The sequence below is a fragment of the Rattus norvegicus genome, chromosome 17, assembly GCF_021556685.1.
Source record: "Rattus norvegicus strain SHRSP/BbbUtx chromosome 17, alternate assembly SHRSP_T2T, whole genome shotgun sequence".
NCBI lineage: Eukaryota > Metazoa > Chordata > Mammalia > Rodentia > Muridae > Rattus > Rattus norvegicus.
The window spans coordinates 58,450,141-58,476,304 of NC_141550.1; the positions used below are offsets into that span (position 1 = coordinate 58,450,141).

Here is a 26,164-nt window from a genome sequence, read left to right on the forward strand (position 1 = left end):
TGGTGACGAGCTTAGCCTGCCTAGATAATTCAGGCTGCCTTTCTGCTTTAAGATCAGCTGATAAACAAGTTCAGTTCTGCTTGTAACCTTATGTCTCCTTTGCTACATGACTAGCATAGTCCCAGGTTAACTTTGAGAGGGATTGTAAGATACATTTAAAGTTTTGTGATTGAGAAATAAGTTTTCATTAACTTGTTTAATTTTAGTCTTTATCTTCCATTTCTGTGCAGCTTTCCAGTATTAAGTTAATTATTCTTTACTCTTTATAGAATATTTAGCAGTATTGCCACATAGAAATATTTAATTATTAAGTATTAATTACTTTTCTTCAACTTATCATAACCAAGTAGTTCCTGGCTCTAGATAAGAATGCCTAGGTGGACAAGTATGAGACAGGTTGTGTGAATGTTCCTGAGAGCATTTTATGTGACAGACACAGCATGGATCTATGAATATGTAGCACAGCCCCTGACTTCAAGAAATTTATAGGTTGTGGGAGAAGCAAATTTGTCAAAAGCTATCATACAAATGGCAGGGAGGTGTGGTTATATATAGGAGACACTGACCAAGGTAGAAGATATCTGTATTGGAAAGGATGGAGCTTGTCAGAACTCAAGTGGAATGGAAATAAATTACAAGATACACAAACCCCAGGATGAATGCACAGCCTTCTAGAGTTAAACCTGCAGACAGGAAGGTTTGACTATAAGGAGTTTCTGGTTCTAGATAAGACTGCCTAGGTGAACAAGTATGAGACAGGAGGTGTGAATGATGCTAGGAGAATTTGGGGTATTTTATTGAAAGGAACTGTAGGACATTGCCTTGGAGCTTAAGAAGTCTACATCATACAAGATGTAAATTAGTATTAGGGGGATAAAAATGAGCAGGACTAAGAAGAGAGGACGTTATCATTTTTCTTTGGGATTTAAGAAGGAATTCAAATAGGAATAGCCACGTGGATGCACATGTACCATGAGGATCCCAGTGAATCCCCGGTGAGGTCTGCATTCCCAGGTGGTATGAACAAGTGTCTAGCTGCTGTTAAAAGTTAAGCATTATTAATATTTCCTCTGTTGTCAGTGTTACTAAAATTGCACCAGGCTGCATAATACTGTGGTGTTGCCAGCTCTTTACTGGTGCCTCACTAACGTGACTGACAGACCTTCAAAGTATCTATGGAACATGAACACGTATTACAAAGGAGCCAAATGTACCCAAAATTCCTGCTGTTTTCTTCCTGTTATTTTTGTTCTAATACAGGACTCCATTCCTCCCTCCTTTGAGATCTGCTGTTTTCCAGGTTCTTTTTCATCCTAGAAGGTAGATTTCCTTGCTTTCCCTGGATTAAAAGTATTTGCGCCTGCCAAGTGTGTCAGAATTCCGGTGACCAGCAAGCTGTCTCCCCACAGAGCTCGTCATTCTTCTACATACCCATCAATGCCTCATTTCACTACAGGATTTTAAAAACTTTATTTCAAATTGTGTGGGTTCAGGGCACATGTGTACACGATTGCAGGTGGTTGTGGAGAACAGAAGGTGTCAGAATCCCAGTTGTAGGTGCTAGTGAGCTGTTCAAGGTGGGTGCTGGGAACAAAATTAGGATTCTCTGCACAGTGGTACATACTCCTAAGCGCTCAGCAATTTCTGCAGCCACAAACCCTGAACTTTTCCTCCTCGTGGTACTGGGACTTGAACCTGGAGCCTCAGACACATCAGGCAAATGCTCTGCCATCAAGCTATGTCTCAGGCACCGTTACGACATGCTTTGTTGTTCTTGCTGCTGTTGTGTTTTGCTTCTGCAGTTTTTCTTCAGTCTCTTTTCTTGCTCTGCACTTTTCCTCTTTGTCTTTGTGACACTTTGTGACATGGTGTAGGCTAGCACCGTGCTTTGGGAGAGAGTTCTTGTCACTGGTGACTCACAGTACAGCGAACACAAAGAGCAAAGGGGTAGCATGTGTAAGTTTCTAGCTCTCGATAAACAGTGAATGAAAGGCAGCAATAAAAAAGTCAAGTTCACAGTGATCAAAACTCTTCAGCATTAGTAAAACAGTAAGAGCAGAATCCGCTGGAATTCCTACAAAGTGTTTTCTTCAGCAAATTCTTATCCCTGAAAAGAACATCACCTCAGTCACAAGTGGAGTGAGTACATGGAGAGCTGAAGGGGCAGCAGCACTTACACAGCTGCAGTGTTGGCTGGAACGCTGTCTGGAGATGTTAGTGGCTTCAGGAGGTGTGCTGCTTGAGGGACAGTCTCTGGGCAGTAAATGGACAGTGGATCTCAAACTTCTATCACTGCGACCCTTTATTACAGTTCTTCATGTGGTGAGGCCAGCCATAGCATTTTGTTGCTACTTTATAATTTTCTACTGTTATAAATTGTAATGTAAATACCTGATATGCAACCCCTGTGGGAGTCCTGACCCACAAGTTGAGAACCACTGCTGTAGGACGAACCACACATCTGTGGTGCAGCGAGCAAGGTGGCATGTGGCGCTTACCATCCATCTAAGAGTTAAAGAGTGTAAGAGAAACTCTGAACTTTTCTTTCTTGGTTTGAATTTCAGATACCACTTTAAACAGGTTGACACAAAATGATGAGAATTTATAAAGGTAAGAGGGTTTTTCATTTGTTTTTGTTTTCAGATCCCAGGTGTAGGGCAGGAGCTCCAGAACAGTCCAGTGGCTTTGCCTCTGCATCTGTCTGTGCCTCTGTCTCATTCTGTTTCCTGCTGTGCGTGGACATGGATGGCCCAGAAAGAGGTACGTAGAGGCATGGCCACAACATTACCTGGTAATATTAGAGGAGAAAACGCTTTCTTAGATCCACCTGTGGTTAAAGATTGTATTAGATCTTTCCCACAAGTGCAGTTTGTATTATATTAATTTTAGCATATACATAAAGGTTACATGTAGCTTTAATTTAATACTCTCCTAGTTACCTACCAAGTTTTTCTTTATGTCTACATGACCTTTATATTTTTTACTGGATTGTAACATTCCTCAATTAATAAACGTACCATAATATACTAAACCAGTCACGGATTGTTGAGAGTTTAAATTACTTGTAATATCTTACTATGTAAAGAATAAATACTGTTATCATTTTGTCTTGTTTTGATATTCATATCATTTTGTTGAAAAATGTCCTCAAACCTGTAATGAATTAATAAGTGGAAATGACATGGTTATCACACACACACACACACACACACACACACACACACACACACACACACACCCCTATACCACCTACCTTTTGTCATTGTCTGTTAGGTATCTCTGGTTGTCCTAGAACTTGGTATCTAGAGCAGGCTGGCCTGAAACTCTCAGAGATCTGCCTCTGCCACCAGAATGCTGGGATTAGAGGCATACACCACCATAGCCTGGCTTAAAAGGGAGAGTCAGCCATGTGTTCTGGGAACCAAACTATTATTTTGATTGTAAGCCTACCCTTTCACAGGAGCTATCTCTCCAGTGTGCTGTGTCCTTTAAGGAATGGCTAGCTTACTTTTGAGAAGGATTGTTTCTATGTGATGTATATAAGAGATTGTTTCATCATGCTTAAAGTTTTTTTCTAAGTTGGAGTTTATTTACAGTGACAGGAAGCATTTGGATTTCTTCTCATTTTGTAAAAGACAGTGTTGTAGTTTAATTTCTGTTGCTGTGATGAAACACCATAACCTGGAGAGGAAGGATTTACTTCAGCTTATACTTCTCAGGTCACAGTCCATCACTGAGGGGAGTCAGGGTGCAAACTCAAGTAGACCTGGAGGTGGGAACTGAAGCAGGGGCTATGGAAGAGTGTTGCGTATGGGCTTGCTTCCTATGCCTTGCTCAGCATGCTTCCTTACAGAACCCAGGGGCACACAGCCCGCTCTAGGCTGGGCTCTCTCACATCAACACCAGGCAAGAGAAAGCCCTAAGGGCTGCCTATAGGCCAGTCCTACGAGATTCCTTCTTTCAAGATGATCCTACCTTGTGTCAACATGACATGCAAACTAGCCAGCACATATAGAAAACATTTAAATGGAACAAGAAACTTTATAAACAATGTACTCTGTATTATATCAGTTTACACATACAGGGTTTTTTTTGTTTTGTTTTGTTTTGTTTTGAATTTACGAAGCTGGAGACCAAAAGGGCTCTTTTTTTTTTATTATTAACTTGAGTATTTCTTATATACATTTTGAGTGTTATTCCCTTTCCCGGTTTCCGGGCAAACATCCCCCTCCCCCCTCCCCTTCCTTATGGGTGTTCCCCTCCCAACCCTCCCCCCATTGCCGCCCTCCCCCCCACAGTCTAGTTCACTGGGGGTTCAGTCTTAGCAGGACCCAGGGCTTCCCCTTCCACTGGTGCTCTTACTAGGATATTCATTGCTACCTATGGGGTCAGAGTCCAGGGTCAGTCCATGTATAGTCTTTAGGTAGTGGCTTAGTCCCTGGAAGCTCTGGTTGCTTGGCATTGTTGTACATATGGGGTCTCGAGCCCCTTCAAGCTCTTCCAGTTCTTTCTCTGATTAAAAGGGCTCTTTTTAATGTCAGGCAACTACTCTGCCTATGAGATGCCCCCATCTACTCTGACATAGTTTGAAATGGATACATTTTTATTAAAGTTTCTACAGAGAACTGGCTTTGTCTTCTGACTAATGCTTTGTTATTCTTATTAATTTTTCTTTGACAATTTTATACATGTCCATAATACATTCTCGTAGCTGTCATCCCCCCTTCTTGTCTCCCTCCTAACCTCTCCAACGTCCCTCTTTCTCCTTACTGAACTCCTTTCTACCTACATGCCTTTTCTGTTTGGTGACACTGAATTTAGCCCCTGCATGACCTCCCTATGACCATGTGTGTGGAACTGTTCACTTGAGTCTGATGAAGTTATCAGTGGGTACACAACTGTAAAAACTGACCATCCCTCCCACAGCACTCATGGGGAAGGGCCCCAGGAGCCCCTCTTCCACCCCTGACTGTTGCCTGGCGAGTCTTAGGTGAGGGCCAGTCACAGTGAAGGGTCTGCAACTGCTGAGTTCATGACTGCAGGACCTGTGTAGTGCCAAGAAGGTGACATTCCCAGTCCCTCTTCCTGTCACTCGTTTTTTTTTTTGTTTTTTTTTTTGTGGATCTCAGTCATATTTAATTTTTTCTCTGATTTTTAAGAAATATAATTCTGATATTTATACTTATATGATTTTTAATGATTTCACTTTAATTTTTTCCATCTTTATTAAATTGGGTATTCCTTATTTACATTTCAAATGTTATTCCCTTTCCCGGTTTCCAGGCCAACATCCCCCTAATCCTTCCCGTCCCCTTCTATATGGGTGTTCCCCTCCCCACCCTCCCCCCATTACCACCCTCCCCCCAAGAATCCCGTTCACTGGAGGTTCAGTCTTAGCAGGACCAAGGGCTTCCCCTTCCACTGGTGCTCTTACTAGGCTATTCATTGCTACTTATGGAGCCCAGGGTCAGTCCATGTATAGTCTTTGGCTTAGTCCCTGGAAGCTCTGGTTGCTTGGCATTGTTGTTCATATGGGGTCTCAAGCCCCTTAAGCTCTTTCAGTCCTTTCTCTGATTCCTTCAACGGGGGTCCTGTTCTCAGTTCAGTGGTTTGCTGCTGGCATTCGCCTATGTATTTGCCATATTCTGGCTGTTTCTCTCAGGAGAGATCTTACCTCCAGTTCCTGTCAGTCTGCACTTCTTTGCTTCATCCATCTTATCTAGTTTGGTGGCTGTATATGTATGGGCCACATGTGGGGCAGGCTCTGAATGGGTGTTCCTTCAGTCTCTGTTCTGAACTTTGCCTCCCTATCCCCTCCTAAGGGTATTCTTGTTCCCCTTTTAAAGAAGGAGTGAAACATCCGCATTTTGTTCATCCTTGAGTTTCATGTGTTCTGTGCATCTAGGGTAATTTGAGCATTTGGGCTAATAGCCACTTATCAATGAATGCATACCATGTGTGTTTTTCTGTGATTGGGTTACCTCACTCAGGATGATATTTTCCAGTTGCCTCCATTTGCCTACAAATTTCATAAAGCCGTTGTTTTTGATAGCTGAGTAATATTCCATTGTGTAGATGTACCATATTTTCTGTATCCATTCCTCTGTCGAAGGACATCTGGGTTCTTTCCAGCTTCTGGCTATTATAAATAAGGCTGCTATGAACATAGTGGAGCACGTGTCTTTGTTATATGTTGGGGCATCTTTTGGGTATATGCCCAAGAGAGGTATAGCTGGGTCCTCCAATTTTTTGAGGAACCTCTAGACTGATTTCCAAAATGGTTGTACCAGTCTGCAATCCCACCAACAGTGGAGGAATGTTCCTCTTTCTCCACATCCTCACCAGCATCTGCTGTCACCTGAGTTTTTGATCTTAGCCATTCTGACTGGTGTGAGGTGGAATCTCAGGGTTGTTTTGATTTGCATTTCCCTTATGACTAAAGATGTTGAACATTTCTTTAGGTGTTTCTCAGCCATTCGACATTCCTCAGCTGTGAATTCTTTGTTTAGCTCTGAACCCCATATTGTAATAGGGTTATTTGTCTCCCTGCAGTCTAACTTGTTGAGTTCTTTGTATATTTTGGATATAAGCTCTCTCTCAGTTGTAGGATTGGTAAAGATCTTTTCCCAATCTGTTGGTTGCCATTTTGTCCTAACCACAGTGTCCTTTGCCTTACAGAAGCTTTGCAGTTTTATGAGATCCCATTTGTTGATTCTTGATCTTAGAGCATAAGCCATTGGTGTTTTGTTCAGGAAATTTTCCCCAGTGCCCATGTGTTCAAGGCTCTTCCCCACTTTTTCTTCTATTAGTTTGAGTGTATCTGGTTTGATGTGGAGGTTCTTGATCCACTTGGACTTAAGCTTTGTACAGGGTGATAAGCATGAATCGATCTGCATTTTTCTGCATGCTGATCTCCAGTTGAAATAGAACCATTTGTTGAAAATGCTATCTTTTTTTTTTTTTCATTGAATGGTTTTGACTCCTTTGTCAAAGTGGGTATAGGCATGTGGGTTCATTTCTGGGTCTTCAATTCTATTCCATTGGTCTATCTGCCTGTCTCTGTACCAATACCATGCAGTTGTTATCAGGATTACTCTGTAGTACAGCTTGAGGTCAGGGATGGTGATTTCCCCCCAGAAGTTCTTTTATTATTGAGAATAGTTTTTCCTATCCTGGGTTTTTTGTTATCCCAAATGAATTTGCGAACTGGTCTTTCTAACTCTATGAAGAATTGAGTTGGAATTTTGATGGGGATTGCATTGAATCTGTAGATTGCTCTCAGCAAGATGACCATTTTTGGTATATTAATCCTGCCAATCCACGAGCATGGGAGATCTTTCCATCTTCTGAGATCTTCTTTAATTTCTTTCTTCAGAAACTTGAAGTTCTTGTCATACAGATCTTTCACTTGCTTGGTTAAAGTCACACCGATGCATTTTATATTATTTGGGACTGTTGTGAAGGGTGTCATTTCCCTAATGTCTTTCTCAGCCTGTTTATCCTTTGAGTAGAAGAAGGCTACTGTTTTGGGGTTTGTTTGTTTGTTTGAATTAATTTTATGTCCAGCTACTTTGCTGAAGTTTTTATCAGCTGTAGTTCTTGGAGGAACTTTTGTGGTCATTTAAGTATACCATCATATCATATGCAAATAGTGATATTTTGACTTCTCTTCCAATTTGTATCCCTTGGCCTCGTCTTGTTGTATAATTGCTCTGGCTAGAACTTCAATTACTGTATTGTAGAGAGTGGGCAGCCTTGATTTTAGTGAGATTGCTCCAAAATTCTCTCCATTTAGTTTAATGCTGTATATGGCTTTTACTATGTTTAGGTATGGACCTTGAATTCCTGATCTTTTCAAGGCTTTTGTCATGAAGGGGTCTTTCTCAGCCTCTAATGAGATGATCATGTGGTTTACTCTTTGAGTTTGTTTATATAGTGGATTACATTGATGGATTTCTGTATATTGAACCATCCCTGCATCCCTGGGATTAAACCTACTTGATTATGTTGAATGGTCATTTTGATGTCTTCTTGGATTCGGTTTGTGTGAATTTTATTGAGTATTTTTACATTGATATTCATGAGAGAAATTGGTCTGAAGTTCTCTTTTATTGTAGGGTCATTGTGTGGTTTAGTATAAATGTAATTAATTGTGGCTTCATAGAATGAATTGGGTAGTACTCCTGTTTTGTTTTGTTTTGTTTTGTTTTGTTTTGTTTTGTTTGTGGAAGAGTTTGGACAGTGTTGGTATTAGGTCTTCTTTGAAGGTCTGATAGAATTCTGCACTAAACCCATCTCGTCCTGGGCGGGCTGGCTGGCTGACTCTCTCTCTCTCTCTCTCTCTCTCTCTCTCTCTCTCTCTCTCTCTGTGTGTGTCTCTCTCTGTGTCTCTCTGTCTCTCTGTCTCTCTGTCTCTCTCTCTGTCTCTCTCTCTCTGTCTCTGTCTCTCTGTCTCTGTCTCTGTCTCTCTCTCTCTCTCTCTCTCTCTCTCTCTTCTCTCTCTCTCTAGTTGGGAGACTTTTAATGACTGCTTCTATTTCTTTAGGGGTTATGGGACAGTTTAGAGGGTTTATCAGATCCTAATTAAACTTTGGTACCTGGTATCCATTTAGAAAATTCTCCATTTTCTCCAGACTTTCCAATTTTGTTGAGTATAGGCTTTTGTAGCAGGATCTGATAATTTTTGAATTTCCTCAGTTTCTGTTGTTATGTGTCCCTTTTCATTTCTAATTTGGTTAAACTGGATACTGTCTCTATGCCCTCTGGTTAGTCTGGCTAAGGTTTATCTATCTTCTTGATTTTGTCAAAGAACCAGCTCCTGGTTTTGTTGGTTTTTTTTGTATAGTTCTTTTTACTTCTACTTGATTTCAGCTCTGAGTTCGATTATTTCCTGTCATCTATTCTTGGGTGTATTTGCTTCTTTTTGTTCTAGCGCTTTCAAGTGTGCTGTTAGTGTATGCTCTCTGAAGTTTCTTTTTGGAGGCACTCAGAGCTATGAGTTTTCCTCTTAGCACTGCTTTCATTGTGTCCCATAAGTTTGGGTATGTTGTGCCTTCATTTTCATTAAACTCTAAAAAGTCTTTAATTTCTTCTTTGATCAAGTTATCATTGAGTAGAGAACTATTCAATTTCCATGTGTACGTGGGCTATTGTTTTTTTGTTTTTGTTTTTGTTTTGTTTTTTTGTTGTTATTGACAAGCAGCCTTAGTCCATGGTGATCTGATAGGATGCATGGGATTGTTTCAATCTTCTGATAGCTGTTGAGGCCTGTTTTGTGACCCATTAAATGGTCAGTCTTGGAGAAGGTACCATGAGGTTCTGAGAAGAAGGTATATTGTGTTTTAGGAAGAAAGATTCTGTAGATGTGTTAAATCCATTTGGTTCCTAACTTCTGTTAGTTTTACTGTGACTCTTTTGAGTTTCTGCTTCCATGATCTGTCCATTGATGAGAGTGGGGTGTTGCAGTCTCCTACTATTATTATATGTGGTTCAGTGTATGTTTTGAGCTTTAGTAAAGTTTGCTTTATCAAGGTGGGTGCCCTTGCATTTGGAGCACAGATGTTCAGGATTGAGAGTTTATCTTTGTAGATTTTTCCTTTGATGAGTAGGAAGTGTCCTTCCTTATCTTTTTTGATAACTTTTGGTTAAAAGTTGATTTTATTTTATATTAGAATGGTTATTCCAGCTTATTTCTTGGGACCATTTGCTTGGAAAATATGTTTCCTGCCTTTTACTCTGAGGTAGTGTCTTTGTCACTGAAGTGCGTTTCCTGTATGCAGCAAACTGTTGTTTTTTTATTTTTTTTTACATATTCAGTCAGTTAGTCTATGTCTTTTTATTGGGGAATTGAGTCCATTGATGTTAGAGATATTAAGTAATAGTGTTTTCCTGTTATTTTTGTTGTTGGAAGTGGAATTATGTTTGTGTGGCTATCTTCTTTTGGGTTTGTTGAAAGAAAAATTAATTGTGTGCTTGTTCTAGGGTGTAGTTTTCCTCCTTGTGTTGGAGTTTCCCATGTATCATAATTTGTAGGGCTGCATTTGTGGAAAGATATTTTGTAAATTTGGTTTTGTCATGGAATATCTTGGTTTCTATCTGTGGCAATTGAGAGTTCTGCTGGATATAGTAACCTGGGCTGGCATTTGTGTTCTCTTAGGGTCTGTATGACATCTGCCCAGAATCTTCTGGTGAGAAGTCTGGTGTATTCTGATAGGTCTGCCTTTATATGTTACTTGACCTTTTCCCTTACTGCTTTTAATATTCTCTCTTTGTTTTGTGCATTTGGTCTTTTGACTATTTTTTGATAGGAGGAATTTTTTTCCTGGTCCAATCTATTTGGAATTCTACAGGCTTCTTGTATGTTCGTGGGCATCTATCTTTCATTAGGTTAGGGAGGTTTTCTTCTATAATTTTGTTGAAGATATTTACTGGCCCTTCATGTTGGGAATCTTTGCTGTCTTTTATACCTTTTATCCTTAGGTTTCATCTTCTCATTGTGTCCTGGATTTCCTGGATGTTTTGGGTTAGGAGCTTTTTGCTTTTTGCGTTTTCTTTGACTGTTGTGTCAATGTTTTCTATGGTATCCTCTGCCCCTGAGATTCTCTTTTATATCTCTTGTATTGTGTTGGTGATGCTTGTATCTATGACTTCTGATCTCTTCCTTAGGTTTCTTATCTCCAGAGTTGATTCCCTTTGTGCTCTCTTTATTGTTTCTATTTCCATTTTTAAGTCCTGGACGGTTTTGTTCAACTCCTTCACCTGTTTGGTTGTTTTGCTGTAACTATTTCAGGGATTTTTGTGTTTCCTCTTTAAGGGCTTCTACTTGTTTACCTGTGTTCTCCTGTATTTCTTTAAGGGAGTTATTTATGTCCTTCTTAAAGTCCTCTATCATCATCATGAGCTGTGATTTTAAATCCAAGTCTTGCTTTTCTTGTGTGTTGGGATATCCAGGACTTGCTGTGGTGGGAGAACTGGGTTCTGATGATGCCAAGTGGGCTTGGTTTCTGTTGCTTAGGTTCTTATGCTTACCTCTCACCATCTGGTTATCTCTGATGTTAGTTGGTCTTGCTGCCTCTTACAGGAGCTTGTCCCTCCTGTGGGCTTGTGGGCCTCTGATCTGAGAAGTGAGAGCACTCTTGGGAGACCAGCTCCCTTTAGGCAAGTTTGGGGTCTGGAGGGCTGTGGGACATCCTTAGCTCTGGGCAAAGATGGAGACCGGAAGACTGTAGTGCATTTTCTTAATTAGTGATTGATGTGGGAGGGCCCAAGAAGCAGCCTGGGATGTATAAGAAAGCAGGCTGGGCAAGTCCATAAGCAGCAGTCCTCCCAGGACTTAGCATCTCTGTTCTCCTGTGAGTTAGTACCCTGGATTCCCTCAGTGATGGACTTAGAATCTGTAAGGAGAAACAAATGCTTTTCTCTCTGTGTAACTTTTAGTCATAGTGTTTTTATCATAACAGCAATAAAAACCCCAGTTAAGACAGTTGTCTATTAATGTTAAATGCAGTTGAACTTGACCATATTTTCCCTTCTAGGATACTTTATATGGTACCTTACAAACCATAAAAGTGCCCATAAAGAGCCTTATTTTAGTCTGACATTTGAGTTCCACTTAGTAACTCTGTGGGTTTGGTTGGCTCTTTCATCGTCAAGAACCATGTTTTATTCACAGATAAAGTCATTTCTAGGTAAGTGGTGGTTTGTACATGCTCTGCCCAGGGAGTGGCACTATCAGCAGGTGTGACCTTGTTGGAGTAGGTGTCTCACTGTGGGGGTGGGCTATAAGACCCTCACCCTAGCTGCCTAGAAGTCAGACTTCCACTAGTAGCCTTCAGATGAAGATACAGAACTCTCACCTCCTGCTGCGCCATGCCTGCCTGGAGGCTGCCATGTTCCCACCTTGATGATGCTGGACTGAACCTCTGAACCTGTCAGCCAGCCCTTATTAAATGTTGTCCTTATAAGACTCGCCTTGGTCCTGGTGTCTGTTCACAGCAGTAAAACCTAAAACAGTAAGATATATGTTTATCTATTGTAATCTAAAATGGAATCTAAAATCTAAAAATTTGTATATTTGAGTCACTTCCTTTGTATTGAGTTAATTTTTATTAAATAAATCTTTTCCCTTTAGTATCTCAGTTTGCCAATAAATAACTATGTTGGTTTTTTTCCCTTAAAATATAATATGAAAGTTTTCTGGCAGGTATTTTAATTAGCAAACTGGAAACATTTTTAATCAAAGCCAAAAAGTAATGTTTGAACATATAAAACATCAAATGTCTAACATAAACTTTATAAATAGTAAAATGCTTAATAGAAGAAATTGCTCAGTGCCACTAAGAATGATTAAAAACATTAACTACATGAGAAAAGTATTCTTTGAGCCAATGAAGCAAATTTATTACAGGATTCCCCCCTTTTTTTTAATGAAAACATACTAAAATTTTTTAAGCACATAGATTCGAATTATTTTTGTTATTTTTGGTTGGTTTTTTGTTTGTTTGTTTTGTACTGCCTAGTGTATTACAGTTTTGTGTTCCATTGAACTCACTTTCTCAAGACTCCGAGTATTTATCAGTATAAATCAAAGCCGAGGGCCCACTTTTGGCCTTCAGCATGTTCTGGTTCCACATGTTCCTTCCATTGCCAGGGAACTGCCTGGAGATCATGCAGCTGGCACCCACTCAGGGCAGTGTGACTGTCACCAACTAGAGCAGTGTCCCTGAATTTCACTTGCTCTCTCACCCCTCCTTGTCAGACCTTGGAACACACAGCTCCGTGATGCCGCAGCAAGCGATACCCGATACCAGAAGGAAACAGGACGAGGAAGGCACTTGGCCCTCTTGATTTCCAGGCTGCCTGATAGCTGCCACAGTTCATTACCCAGGAAAATTGCTTGAACTCTGGGAAAATGGGTGCTGGAGGTGAGGGAAAATTAGTTCACCACCAACACAGTTCACCTGGCAATGCAGCCATCTGGATCTAACTAGAGAATGATTGCAGCCATGTTCTTGAAGCTGAAAGCTGCTTCGTACTGGAAGCTGGGGTCTCGGTCTGTCTGGGTCTAAGCTGAGGAGGTTGAGGGAAGCAGAGAAGGACCCTCTCCCACTGCCCCTCCCACTGCTCTGCATTTCCACAGCACCAGATCCTTCTTTAATTCTGTTGTTTTTGGGAAACTCACAGACACACCCAGAATGAGATGCCAAAGCACAAATAATGTAGAAATATTGGGATAGAAATGGGAACAAGAAATGCTTTATTGAGTAACTGGCTCTGTATTTGTGTCCATACCTGTTCTCATGCTTACAAACTTTAGGCCTGATGTGTAGCTTAGTGGGGGCAGGGAGGGAGCACTAACTTGGCATGATAAGGCCCTGGTTGAATCCCACAGCATCCCCACATTTTTTGAATGAGCACTCTCACTTCACTCTTGTCTACTTGGAAAGTTTCAGACACACACCACACACCCCTGCTATGATGACTCCTTGCTTCCCTGTCCCTCTGACTCTCCTCATCTCCCCTCTATTCTGCTCTCTCATCACTTGCCCAAGTTTTGAACATTGTCTGTTGTTTGATACCTGGCTCCCAGAGTGCATTATAAATACTATTTGGATAATCTCTCCTGTTATAATCAGGATGTATCTGCCTATGATTTTTTTAAACAGATATACCATAGTCTCCTCACTACGGTGGGTGTAGGAACAGAGGCCCGACTGGAGGGTGATGTAGAAGGTATTCACAGAGCCTGCTAATGCATAATAACCCAACATCACATACAAGGATGTGCCAAAGCATCAAAGGGTCCTTTCCAGGTGAGTTGCCCATCACACATGGCTTCCCAGTACATGTCAGCAGCAAGCACATTGCATACATACGTTACATCCCAGAGTTCTGTGAACCAAAGAAAGATTGGTTTTACTTCTATAGACAAAATAAACATCATTAACATGGCCAGACAAGGCAAAAAACAACGAGAATGGCAGCTCACCATTGATAGTGGACTGTCCAAAACCACTCTATTCTCTGTTAGAGTATAGTAACCTGGACTAGAAAGAGACTTCTGTTATCATAAATGTTAGTACTCATGACAGAGTATCTTTGGAATTGTGGAGATGCAAAGTATCACAAACAGGTGTTTCAGACTACACGTTTCTACCAGAGAGAACTGAAAGTGGGAGAGAAGCCAATATTATTGACAACGAGGTTTGAAAGCATAATCAAAAGATTCTCCTGACCCATGGGAAATGCTGCTATTCAGGGGTAAGATATCCAAATAGACCTGGAATCCAAGCACCTACAGAGGCTGGGGCAGGAGGATCATGGATTAAGAATATCCTGGGATATATAGTAAAACATCCTTATATTATAGATGCAGCCATGTGGAATAACTACTGGTTCCCTTTCTACCATAATAAATGACCAACCCCATACATGTAATTACTTAGTAGAACTCATAGGAAGTTACTGCCTCAAGGTGGACATTGAGTTGAATACTGAGCTAAGAAGTGAGAGAAGCATGGATTAATGAAGGGAACTTGTTTTAAAAAAAGATACTGCAGATGAGGGCATCCTGGAAAGGACTTTAACCACCAGAACAAACACCCTCAGATGTATCACCAAATCATGACTAGTCAGAAGAGCACAGAGAAGGAAGAAATCTCAGACACCCACCCAAAGATAATATAGGGTAAAAGCAAAATTGCATTATAAAAGCACTGAATCTAAAAATCAAGATTGGTTTCTGTAAGAATAAATAGGTATTTACACACACAGAGAGAGAGAGAGAGAGAGAGAGAGAGAGAGAGAGAGAGGAGAAAGAGAGAGAGAGGAGAAAGAGAGAGAGAGAAAGAGAGAAAGCAATGATCAAGAGTGTTAAAAAGAAATGCCATGACACAGTATCTGAGAAAATGGTAATCATGATAAACATGTAAGGATCGGATAACTATGGATTGTGGGGGCACTTACTGGAAAACAGTTAAGAACAGGTGTGATTAATGCACCTTTCCCTGTAAAGTACCTTTAAGCACTAATCAGGTTGGCTGGAGAGCTGGATCCAGGCTCAGAGCACTGATTGCTCTCCAGAGGCCCTGAGCTTGAATCCCAGCATCTACATTATGCTCATAACTGACCATAGCTTCTGTTCCCTCTTCTGGCTTCCAGTGCACCAGGCATGTATGTGATACACAGACACACATGCAGGCAAAACACTCATGCACATAAGATAATACAATAATTTAAACAATGGAAGTTAGTGAAGCACTGGGGAGATCAGACATTCTGACCATAGGCGTATTAGATCTTCATCTAAAATAAAAATACATCAAAATGGAAGAAGGACCCATCTACCTGACCTGGAAATATAAAATTATCATAAGGAAAAATAGAAGAAGAACTCCCAGGCACAGATCAGGAAATGGGTGTTTTCATGTGACTCCCCCCAAACATAGGAAACAAAAACAAATAAATAAATGGGACCACACCAAAGCAAGAACCCAGCGGAGAGAGTGGTCGGCAGTGTGAAGAGACAGCCCGAGGTTTGGCAGGTGTAGGAAAGGTGTGAACTGCTCCAAATACACATGGAGCAACTCAGTAGCAGGATGGCATGGAGCCTCATTCCCACAGACGATGGTCTGAATCTCCAAAGGAGTTACAGATGGCCAACGAGTATGTGAAAGTACTCAACACCACCAGCTACTAGGGGAACACAAAGGCTTCACTCCTGCTAGGATGGCTGTTATCAAAAGATGAAGGATACCAAGGAGAGAGCCCTGGCATAACTGGTGGCCATTCTTGAAAGCAGTACAATTGCTGCTGAAAAAATATCAAATATACAAGCACCACTACTCTGGGTATATATTTTAAGGAAACGGGTAGTGTGCTGTTGTGTGTTTATTCCAGCACTATTCACAATAGCCAAGGCATACAAGCAGTCTAAGCGTCCATAGGCTGGCGAATGGATAAAGGAAGATCACTACATAAACCCATGGAAATACTATTCAGCCTCCAAGAAGGAGACCCCTGCCACTCACAACAGTGTGGACCTGGAGCACACTTTGTTAAATGATGTCAACCAAGAGAAACACCATGTGTTCTCACTGATATGTGGAATCCAAAAACACCACACTTGAAGAGAAGACTCTGAGAACAGAATGGTGGTTTCCAGGAACTGGAATGTAGGGGCTGGGCAGAGGTTGGCCAAAACCCCAGCATTAAGTTAGGAGGATCAAGGAGAGGAGCGGGATTGTATGCCATGGTGACTATAGCTCATAGCGACGCGTGTATACTTGATACCTGTGGAGGGTTGTAAGCATATGAGGGAGCACATTAACTGGCTTGATTAGTCAGCTCACTATGTGTGCCCAAATCAAGACAGCTTGCTGTCATTGCAATTAAAGTATAGAAAATCACTAACCAATAAGGATACAACAGAATGCATTACAGCAGATTCCACCACTTACAGGACTCCATGCACAGGAAGGAATCATTGTTCTCTTCATGGAAGGAGAGGGTGGGAGGCCTTTGCAGAAAATCTACATATGATAAAAATCAAGCCAGAGTAAGCCAATGAATGATGTTAAAGCACTATTCAGCTAAGTGTAGTTTGGATCTGAGGGAGAAATTTGATCACTATAAAGAGGATTACTGAAAAGCAAGTATTCATTTATTTCACTGGCAAATGCTTCTTGCTCTGCTCCCATGAGCCTGGTCAAGGGACCTGACAGATAAATGTCCCCGTGCAGCAGAACCAAACGTGGAGCACAGAGACAAGTGGCAAGCAGTAAGGGGCAAATGAGCAATGCTAGAAGATTAGACACCACAGAAGAGAGACACGAAGTGATGGGGACTTGGGACTCCCTCTTAGAAATCACAGAACGTGCAAGCCCAGGGCCCGGGGAACGTTCTAAGGACGGTGCAGGCATGTGGAGAGGACGCTTGAGGAGCCAGGTGTGGAAGCTGCCCAGTGAACAGACGGTTGCTTCAGCCTCAAGAGGTTCTGCTAGGGTCAAAGCAAGGCTTTGCAGAAGGAAGGAAGGTGTAGGATAAATGCCAATTAGTCTGCGTTTAGGGACATGCATGTTTTCATGAATTCTGTAATAAACAAACTGTGATGTTGTCCACTGATTGAATCCTTAACACCTGTTCACATTTACTCACTTTAGCTCTGCTTACCACGTTGGCAGATACTAATTCACTGCTGTTTGAAAAGTGAAATCATTGAACATATGTGCAACTTTAGTTCTGAAATGTTTGCATTTCCCCCCATCAGATTTAATGAAAATATAATTGTCTGTGTTTGTATGCTTAAGGAAATGGGGATAATTTATTTAACCACCATGGATGAATATGTATGTGCATCTATTTTGTCAGAGAAAGAACACGAGGGAGAAGGCTAGAGACCTGCAGTTCCACCGAGCTCTCTGCCTTGGCCCTTAGTTGCATCCAGCTATGTTGGTGCTGTAAATGACCACCTGGGGTCATTGTTATTACCACTTGTTCAGAACTGTGTGGGAACTCATGCCTCCTTAAAGGGCTTTAGAGTGAGGAAGCTAACCTGTTGTTAAAAAACTGCAGTACAACAGTTTAAAGGGCATTGTGTTCTTTGCTCATTAGGATCGCACTTGATCTCAATAACAGTACAATGACTAGAATATCCCTTGGAAACTGAGGGATTTTGGGGTTACTTAACCAAGCTGTCCAACCTAGGGCGGTCAGGGTTGGAGACACAGTGTGCTTGTTGGGTTGAGGTGAATGCAACCTTGGCCTTAACAGACCTCTAAACTATTTCCCCCAAAGCGATTTGGGTTAGTTGGTTAGTTATGGAAGGGAGAAGTATGTAACACGGATGACCAAATGCAGTCATTTGTCTGGGTGAGAACTTGTCCTTTAATGGCTGAGTGTCCTTTCTTGTTTCTTTCTCCTGATCTCTGAAGTTAAGAGCGGCCCAGTAGAACATGGCAAGTCATATCTCAAGGTTATCGATAAGGAAGTAGATATTAGCTTAGAGGGACATCTGCCTAGCTCTAGAGCTTTAAAGGCACATTATAAATATAAAGGTTGTGTGTCTTTTATCTCGGAACTGAATGATCACAGGTGGGCTTAGAGATGATCCTCCATTCCCCATGAAATGCACCCTCTAAACCTAGAGGACCTCACACTGCTTGGCGACTCTGACTCTTGAGCAACTCCTTGCCAGTCTCTCTTGTTGACCTCCCTGAACCACACACCAGAGTGCTGGGGCTGTGTCCTCACCTCCATCCTCTGTCTCTGTTTTGTTATTCTGATTCTCATCTTCATACCAGAGACTTTGACATCTGCCCACCAATGAATTACTTCCAAGTTCTTTTTTTTTTTTTATTAACTTGAGTATTTCTTTTCTTTTTTTTTTTTTTATTAACTTGAGTATTTTTTATATACATTTCGAGTGTTATTCCCTTTCCCGGTTTCCGGGCAAACATCCCCCTCCCCCCTCCCCTTCCTTATGGGTGTTCCCCTCCCAACCCTCCCCCCATTGCCGCCCTCCCCCATAGACTAGTTCACTGGGGGTTCAGTCTTAGCAGGACCCAGGGCTTCCCCTTCCACTGGTGCTCTTACTAGGATATTCATTGCTACCTATGGGGTCAGAGTCCAGGGTCAGTCCATGTATAGTCTTTAGGTAGTGGCTTAGTCCCTGGAAGCTCTGGTTGCTTGGCATTGTTGTACTTTTGGGGTCTCGAGCCCCTTCAAGCTCTTGTTCTTAAGATGGCCTTTAGCACGTGTGATGGCCCCGCCTACGATGCTATCTATGCTCTCTGTCTCCCCGCCCTTCACTCACTCGGAGCTGCACCAGCCCTGCGCTGTTCTTGAAATGCCAGACACATTCCTACCTTGGCACAGAGGCCCACTTCTAAATTCAGATTGGAATGCTCTCATAAAAATGTGGTATCTTGATCAATACTAATTTTTAAATGCTCTTATTAAAGGAATTCATAATGTAATACTTCATTTTCCTGGACTATTTTCTAAAATGTAATGGAAACAATTATGAGATGAAAAAGAAAATGACATAATTGAGCTCCATGTTGTACAGAATACTTAATGATGTGATTCAGCCACAGTGTGCTAACAGATAGTCACTCAGTGCATGTTCAGTACGACGAACATCTACCTCAGCACCGTACGGGGTGTTAGCAAGTCAAAGTAAAACATACATGAGCTGTATACCCAGGGTGTGTGTGCATGTGTATGTATGCATGCAAGAAAAGCCAAAGGTGGCCCACATGATTTGCATAAAAGACTAGTATACCTGTGTCCTTTATACCTATGTCTAAGAGGAGATAAAACATAATGGTTGGTAAATGAATCTTGGAATATAGTCTTATTTAGTTTCATATATCAGTGAATTTAAACATTACAAAGTAAAATAAATAATAAATAATATATAATATAATAATATAAATAATAAATAAATAAATAAGGGTGACTGGGAAATGGCTCAGTAGGAGCACTGGCTCTGCAATCATGAGGAGCTGAGTTCAAATCCTAGTATTTATGTGAAAGCCAGGTGAGGCTGAATGTGCACTAAGCCAGCACTGAGAGCAGAGTGGAGACAGGCAATCCCAGGAGGCTGCTTGTCAGCCAGCCTAGCCCAGATAGTGAACTGGCAGCTCTATGGGAGACCCTGTCTCAAGGCAATGAGGCAGAGAGTGATGGGGATATCTGATGTCCTGCTCTCAACTCTCTGTGGGCACATATGGGGGTGTGCACCACATACTCACACACAGACACAACACACACTCATCTTTAAAGATTATATCAACAGGCATAGAACCAACATTTGATAAAAAAGTTTCTGCTTGGGAATAGAGAGGCAAAGATTAAAACAGAGACAGAAGGAACACCCATTCAGAGCCTGCCCCACATGTGGCCCATACATATACAGCCATCCAATTAGACAAGATGGTTGAAGCAAAGAAGTGCAGGCCGACAGGAGCCGGATGTAGATCGCTCCTGAGAGACACAGCCAGAATACAGCAAATACAGAGGCAAATGCCAGCAGCAAACCACTGAACTGAGAACAGGACCCCCGTTGAAGGAATCAGAGAAAGAACTGGAAGAGCTTGAAGGGGCTCGAGACCCCATATGTACAACAATGCCAAGCAACCAGAGCTTCCAGGGACTAAGCCACTACCTAAAGACTATACATGGACTTACCCTGGACTCTGACCTCATAGGTAGCAATGAATATCCTAGTAAGAGCACCAGTGGAAGGGGAAGCCCTGGGTCCTGCTAAGACTGAACCCCCAGTGAACTAGATTGTTGGGGGGAGGGCGGCAATGGGGGGAGGATAGGGAGGGGAACACCCATAAAGAAGGGGAGGGGGAGGGATTAGGGGGATGTTTGCCCGGAAACCGGGAAAGGGAATAAAAAAAAAAAGTTTCTGCTTTCAGTCATGATTTTTAAAAGGGAAACTCTTAAGAAATTAGGAATATAAAGAAGCATTCTGACAAAAGGTACCCATGAAAGAAATCTCAAGCATGTAAGGCTCGTGAAAAGATCCAAATCATATCCCAACCTGAGAGACAAGAAAAGACTTAGGGCATACAAGAATCAGTAAGAAAGAAAGAACTTACCTTTCACAGGCGATGACTGGGACAGAGAATCTAGGCTACTTTCAGATAGACTTTTAGGGTAAATAAGAATGATTACCAACAGTGCTGCCTGTACAAATGTAACAATGCTTTGTACATTAGCAGTAAACATCGCTTAGAAAAATGTATAGAATAGTTTTCCAAAACATCATCTGTCTAGGAAAAAAACATAATAAAAGGTATCAATAATCCATTAGTGATTAACACAGCAGAATTTAAGTATGTATACATTAGAAAAAATACAATTAAAACATAAGTCCTCCCCTAAATTCAGTGATTATAATATAGTAAATGCATCAACAAACCACTAAACATTCCAGCTGCTTTTTATGAGAGATGGGATGAATTTCAAATTTATATAGAAATGCAAACATTCAAGAATAAGGATATTGAAGCAAAGGAGCTTTGATCATCAACTATGATTTGCTATAAAATAAATCAATTAAGAATTGTAATAAGGGGTGGGGGTGGCGTGGAGACTAGAGAGATGGCTCAGCAGTTATGAGCTCTACCCCACAAGCATGAAGACCAGAGTTCAGATTCCAGTGCCACATAACAAACTGGACAAGACTGGTTTGTCAGGTGCCTAGAACCTCAGCCCTGAGTGGGAAGTGGAGGCAGAAGGATTCCTGGGCTTGCTGGTCACCAGCAGTTTATTTAAGACGTTCATGCTTCAGGCTCATCATACAGACCCTGCCTCGAAGAACAAGGCAAAAAACAAGGCAAAGAAGAGTCCCAATGCCACCCCTAGCTCCCTGCCATGTACGGTTACTCATGCGCGCTCATGCAAATAGACCATGCCAATACTCCTCTCTCTCTCTCTCTCTCCTCTCCCCCCACTCTATCTCACATAAAAGTGGTCAGTGGATCACAAAAGGGAGTTCAAAAACTAACATTCTAACATTTATTGACCCTTAATTTTGACAAGTATCTTTTTAATAGATGATACTGGGTCATATGGTTTAAAGAATATGAAATTTTTTACCATATGCAAAAATTCACTATTAGGAAATCATAATTATTTTACATAAATACAATCCATAAAATATTAAATCGTCTAGTAAATAAAATCCTGTCTTCGGGGCCTGCTTAAATAACAAGCAACAAATGAACAAGCACTTCCAAAGTAGAAAATAGAGCTGGGGAGACGGTTTAGCCCCTGCAAGCCTGGGAAGGCAGAGACAGACAGGTGTCTGAGACTGAGACATGTTAGTCAACCACCCTAGCTCACTCAGCAGCCTCCACATGCTAGTAAGAGAGCTGTCCCAACAGTAAGATGCATGGCTGAGGAACTGACCTGAGACTGGAGTGTAGCTTCCATAAGCACTTACATACCTCACCACACATGCATATATACATACCATAAAAAAGTTTATAAAAACTGCATTAAAATGAAAAGTCTTTGCTACTACTCAAAGGCATCAAACCATGGCGATTCCAGTCTGCCCAACCAAGAAAGAACTGTCAAAATATAGAAACTATTATAGATTGATAAGAAAGAAACAACGATACAGAAAAGTGTTGCAAGACTTGGACAGCCTGAAAATACGTAATGATCAGTGAAGATACAATAAGGTGATGTCATTGTTTTTCAAGAGAATAGAACCTGAAATAAAAGAGACACCAATAGAAACCCACCAGAAAGAACAAGGAGAAGCAGGTTGCCTTGGGGAGAGGGTGGTGTTGAACAAGCACTTCTATATTGATGGTGGCAATTTTAATTGGTACTCACATTTAGGAAATCAGTTCATATTTCCCATGAAAGCTAAACAAGCCTGTACTTTTGAGCCAGGAGCCCCACCCCCAGTGAAATGTATACATGTATATGCACTCATACCGAAAGATGCAGTCTTCAATTCAGATGAAGCCAATCCATGATAACAAAAACTCAATCAGTGGTCTCTGGAGAGTGAGAGTTTACACACAGAGAGTAAGAAGTCAGCTAGTGATGCTGTGTTGCTTGAGCTGGATAATGAAGGAGATAGAGCCTCTCAACCACACTTTAAACTATGCAGTTAGGATTTTCTATGGTAATGAATGTCAACTACGTCCTACTTTGGTCTCTGCTTCTGTGATAAATACCATGACCAAAAAGCAGCTTGTGGAGGAAGGGACTTGTTTCCCCTCCCAGCCCACTGTCCCTCAAGGCCAAGAAGCCAGGCCAGGGATTTGGCAGACACTGAAGTTGGAGGAGAGCAGCCTCCTGATTTCTTTCCCCTGGCTTGCTCAACTGCCTGTCTTACATAGCCACACCAGCTAGCTAGGAATGGACTAGGGACCACTATAGGCTACATCTTCCTATATCAGTCAGCTATTAAGAAAATTCCCCCCCCACACACACACACAGCCAATCCAATTGAGTCAGCTCCTAGTCAACTTTTCCTTTTCTGAGGTGTGTCTAGGTCTGTATCTAGTTGGTAGAAATTAACCAACACACAGCTTTTACTTACCTCCTGTTACAATACACTACACTTGCTGGAAATGACAGCACTGTATTAACAAAAAGAAAGCGGGATGGCTCAGGGATTAAGAGCATGGCTGCTCTTTCAAGAGACCCAGGTTTAGTTTCCCAGCACCATATTGGACCGCACAAACATCTGTAGCTGCAGTGACGGCAGTTGCAGCGCCCTCTTCTGACCTCTGTAAACACTGGGGATACAAGTGGTGCATAGACATACGTGCAGCCGAAACACCCGAACATGTAAAATAAAAATGTAAAATTAATAATGAATAAAACCACACTGTTGCCCTTAGTAGCCCCTGGACATTCTACTGGATATTTTGAATTCGCTTCCATGGAAACAAAACTTCAGAAGAGTTCTTTTGTCAAGTAAGTGTGTGTGTATGTGTGTGTGTTTTTAATCTTTTAGCAATATATTGGTGGAGATGGTAAAGAAGAAAGAGAAAAGGAATAAAAACATTTTATTTGAAAAAAGAACATAATGAAACAATTCTTGCAAACTAATAACTTTTAAAAATTCTATACGAATGTACCGTCTATGTTCTAGGCATTAGATTATGGCTCCCTTTTCTAATACACCTAACACATGTACTTTTTAATTAAATGAGACCACACTTAGCAAATTACTATGTAATTTACTTTTACACCTAAGATAGATGCTTTCGACCTATTTGTTAGAAAACAAAAAGCTTCCATGTCACTCATTTTATAAGGTAATTGCTAAGATATTCAAATTAAACAATTATAGGTTAGATAGTGTCCCTGCAGCCTCATAGCCCTGCATCTGTATTTTTTCCCCAGAATTTAGCACATTAAAATTTATTTTTGCTCCCATAAACTCTCCGCATATGTGCCAAAGCAGGTATCTCTTTGGTTTGGGGCAGGTTTATTTTTTGCATAATTTGAGACCAAAACTTCGACAGCTTCTTTTCTCAGTGTGGTTGCAGCATGCATACACAGTCATGCATAAATGTCCATACACTCAAGTTCTGCTTTGTTTTTATATAAGTACTTATATAATATGCCAACAGTGAAATTTCATAATTTAACTTTTCTTTACTAAAAGATACTTATGTTGTTTCTAACTTAAATCATACTTTACTTCTGTGACCAGTTATCAAAAATTAGATATCTTAGCACACTAAGGCTGGGACTCCAGTGAGAGAACTCCATTCTCCTTTTATTCCAGCCCAGTCTCTCCAGACCTGCTCTGAGTTCTGCTGTAGCCTGTGTGCAGAAGCCTCTCCTCTCAACCTACCCCCAGCTACTAGGGACTCTTGCCTCTTCGTGCAGACCCAGGATTCCTCTAGTTCTTCTCTACCATCCCTCTCAGACTTCTAGCCCCTCTCTATTCCTTCATGAACCCCTGAACACCTGTAGAAATGTTCTATACCAGGAGTCCCACACCCACCACACTTGTCTAGGTGTCTGTCAAGGAGTTCACAGATACCACACTTGGATAAGACCCAGATATGGTAACAGCAACCAACCAAACAAAACAGTGGAACACCTACCCTACAAAAACAAGCTATCCGCACCAATGATATACCTCCCTAGATACCTAGTCCCAGCACAAAACCACAAATATGAATAATCAAGACAATATGCCTTCTCAAGAAGCCAGGAACCTGGTTGTAATACGTTCTGAGAAAAGTAATTTAGTTGGAAGTTTAAGACAAGTACTTCAAAATAACAAGTATGAATATGTTTAAAGGCTTTAGAGAGAATATGAAGACAATAAAATCATGAACTGTTGAATGAAATTGTGAAAATAGCTAAGACACAAAAGTAGGACTTAACTGTGGAATAAAATCACTAAAGAAAACCCAAACTGAAATAAAACTGGGAATGTAAAACTCAGAATGTTAAACAAAATAACTCAGAGGTAAGCCTCATGAACAGATTAAAAGACACTAAAAGATATGCTGTTACAGCTAAAATCACACATCAATCCTAACACATTATATGGATGATTTCAATACCCAACTCTTGCCAATAGATAGGTCACTGAGATAGAAAACCTAAACAGAGAAATGCTTTAGTTAAATCATAAATTAATAGACCTAACAGACATCTACAGAATATTTCACCCAATGACTAAAAGACATACTTTTCAGTGATGTTTGGAATTCTTCTCCAAACTATCCACATGTTAACATAAAAACACAACAGATATAAAAATAATAAAATAACACCCTACATCTCAATAGAAACAGCAAAAAGTATAAAACTCCGGAAGCTGAATAACTCCCTGCTGATGGAAAGTGAGTCAAGAGAGAATTCCAGAAGGAGACCCAAAAACTCTAGACTTGAATGAAAATGAAAACACACCATACCCAAACCTATAAGACCCAGGCATTTCTAAAAGGAATGTTCATAGCACTACATACTTACGTAAAAAATGGAGAAACCCCCATATTGATAACTGCACATTTGAAAGCGCTAGGAAAACAAGAAGAAATAATAGCAAAAATAATAGATGGGAATAAATAATCAAATTCAGGGCTGAAATCAATGTAATAGAAACAAAAACTATAATAATCAATGGCTCTTTGAGAAAATCAACAAGATTAACAAGTCATTAGCCAAAATGACCAAAAGATAGAGAAGATCCAAATGAATAAAATTAGAGATGAAACGGGAGAGATGTCAGACATTGAGGAAATTCAAATAATCATAAGGACAAATATGTGTTTTACCAAACTGGAAAACCTAAAAGAAGTGGATTAATTTTTTGCTATCTATGACTCACTAAACAAATCAATATGAAATCAATCATTTAAAAAGACCCACAACATGGAAGGAAATAGAAGCAGTAATTTAAAATCTCCCAACCAAGGAGGAGGAGGAAGAGGAAGAGGAAGACAATAATGACAACAACCAGGGCCAGATAGAATCATGTTGGAATTGTACCAGATGCTCAAAGAATGAATGCCAATACTCCTCAAATTATTTGACAAAATAGAAACTGAAAGAACATTTTCTAGTTATTTTTACAAAGCCACTATTACTCTGATATCATAAACATACAAAAACCCAACAAGAAGAAAATTGTGTGTGTGTGTGTGTGTGTGTG

General features: G+C 40.8%; 1 protein-coding gene across 17 annotated transcripts in view; it reads left to right on the forward strand.

Moving 5' to 3' along the window:
- The window catches only part of LOC120097728 (translation initiation factor IF-2-like), a 65,496-nt gene that overhangs the window by 7,482 nt on the left and 31,850 nt on the right, over positions 1-26,164 (forward strand). For 7 of the 17 annotated variants that reach the window (XM_087591876.1, XM_087591865.1, XM_087591875.1 and 4 more), the window contains exons 2-3: positions 2,644-2,760; positions 13,665-13,811. The gene's annotated coding sequence lies outside the window, so the exon portion shown is untranslated. Of the gene's footprint in view, positions 1-2,643; positions 2,761-12,757; positions 12,924-13,664; positions 13,812-26,164 lie in introns of all 17 variants that reach the window. The other 10 variants (XM_087591867.1, XM_087591869.1, XM_087591872.1 and 7 more) reach the window with 2 other exon arrangements.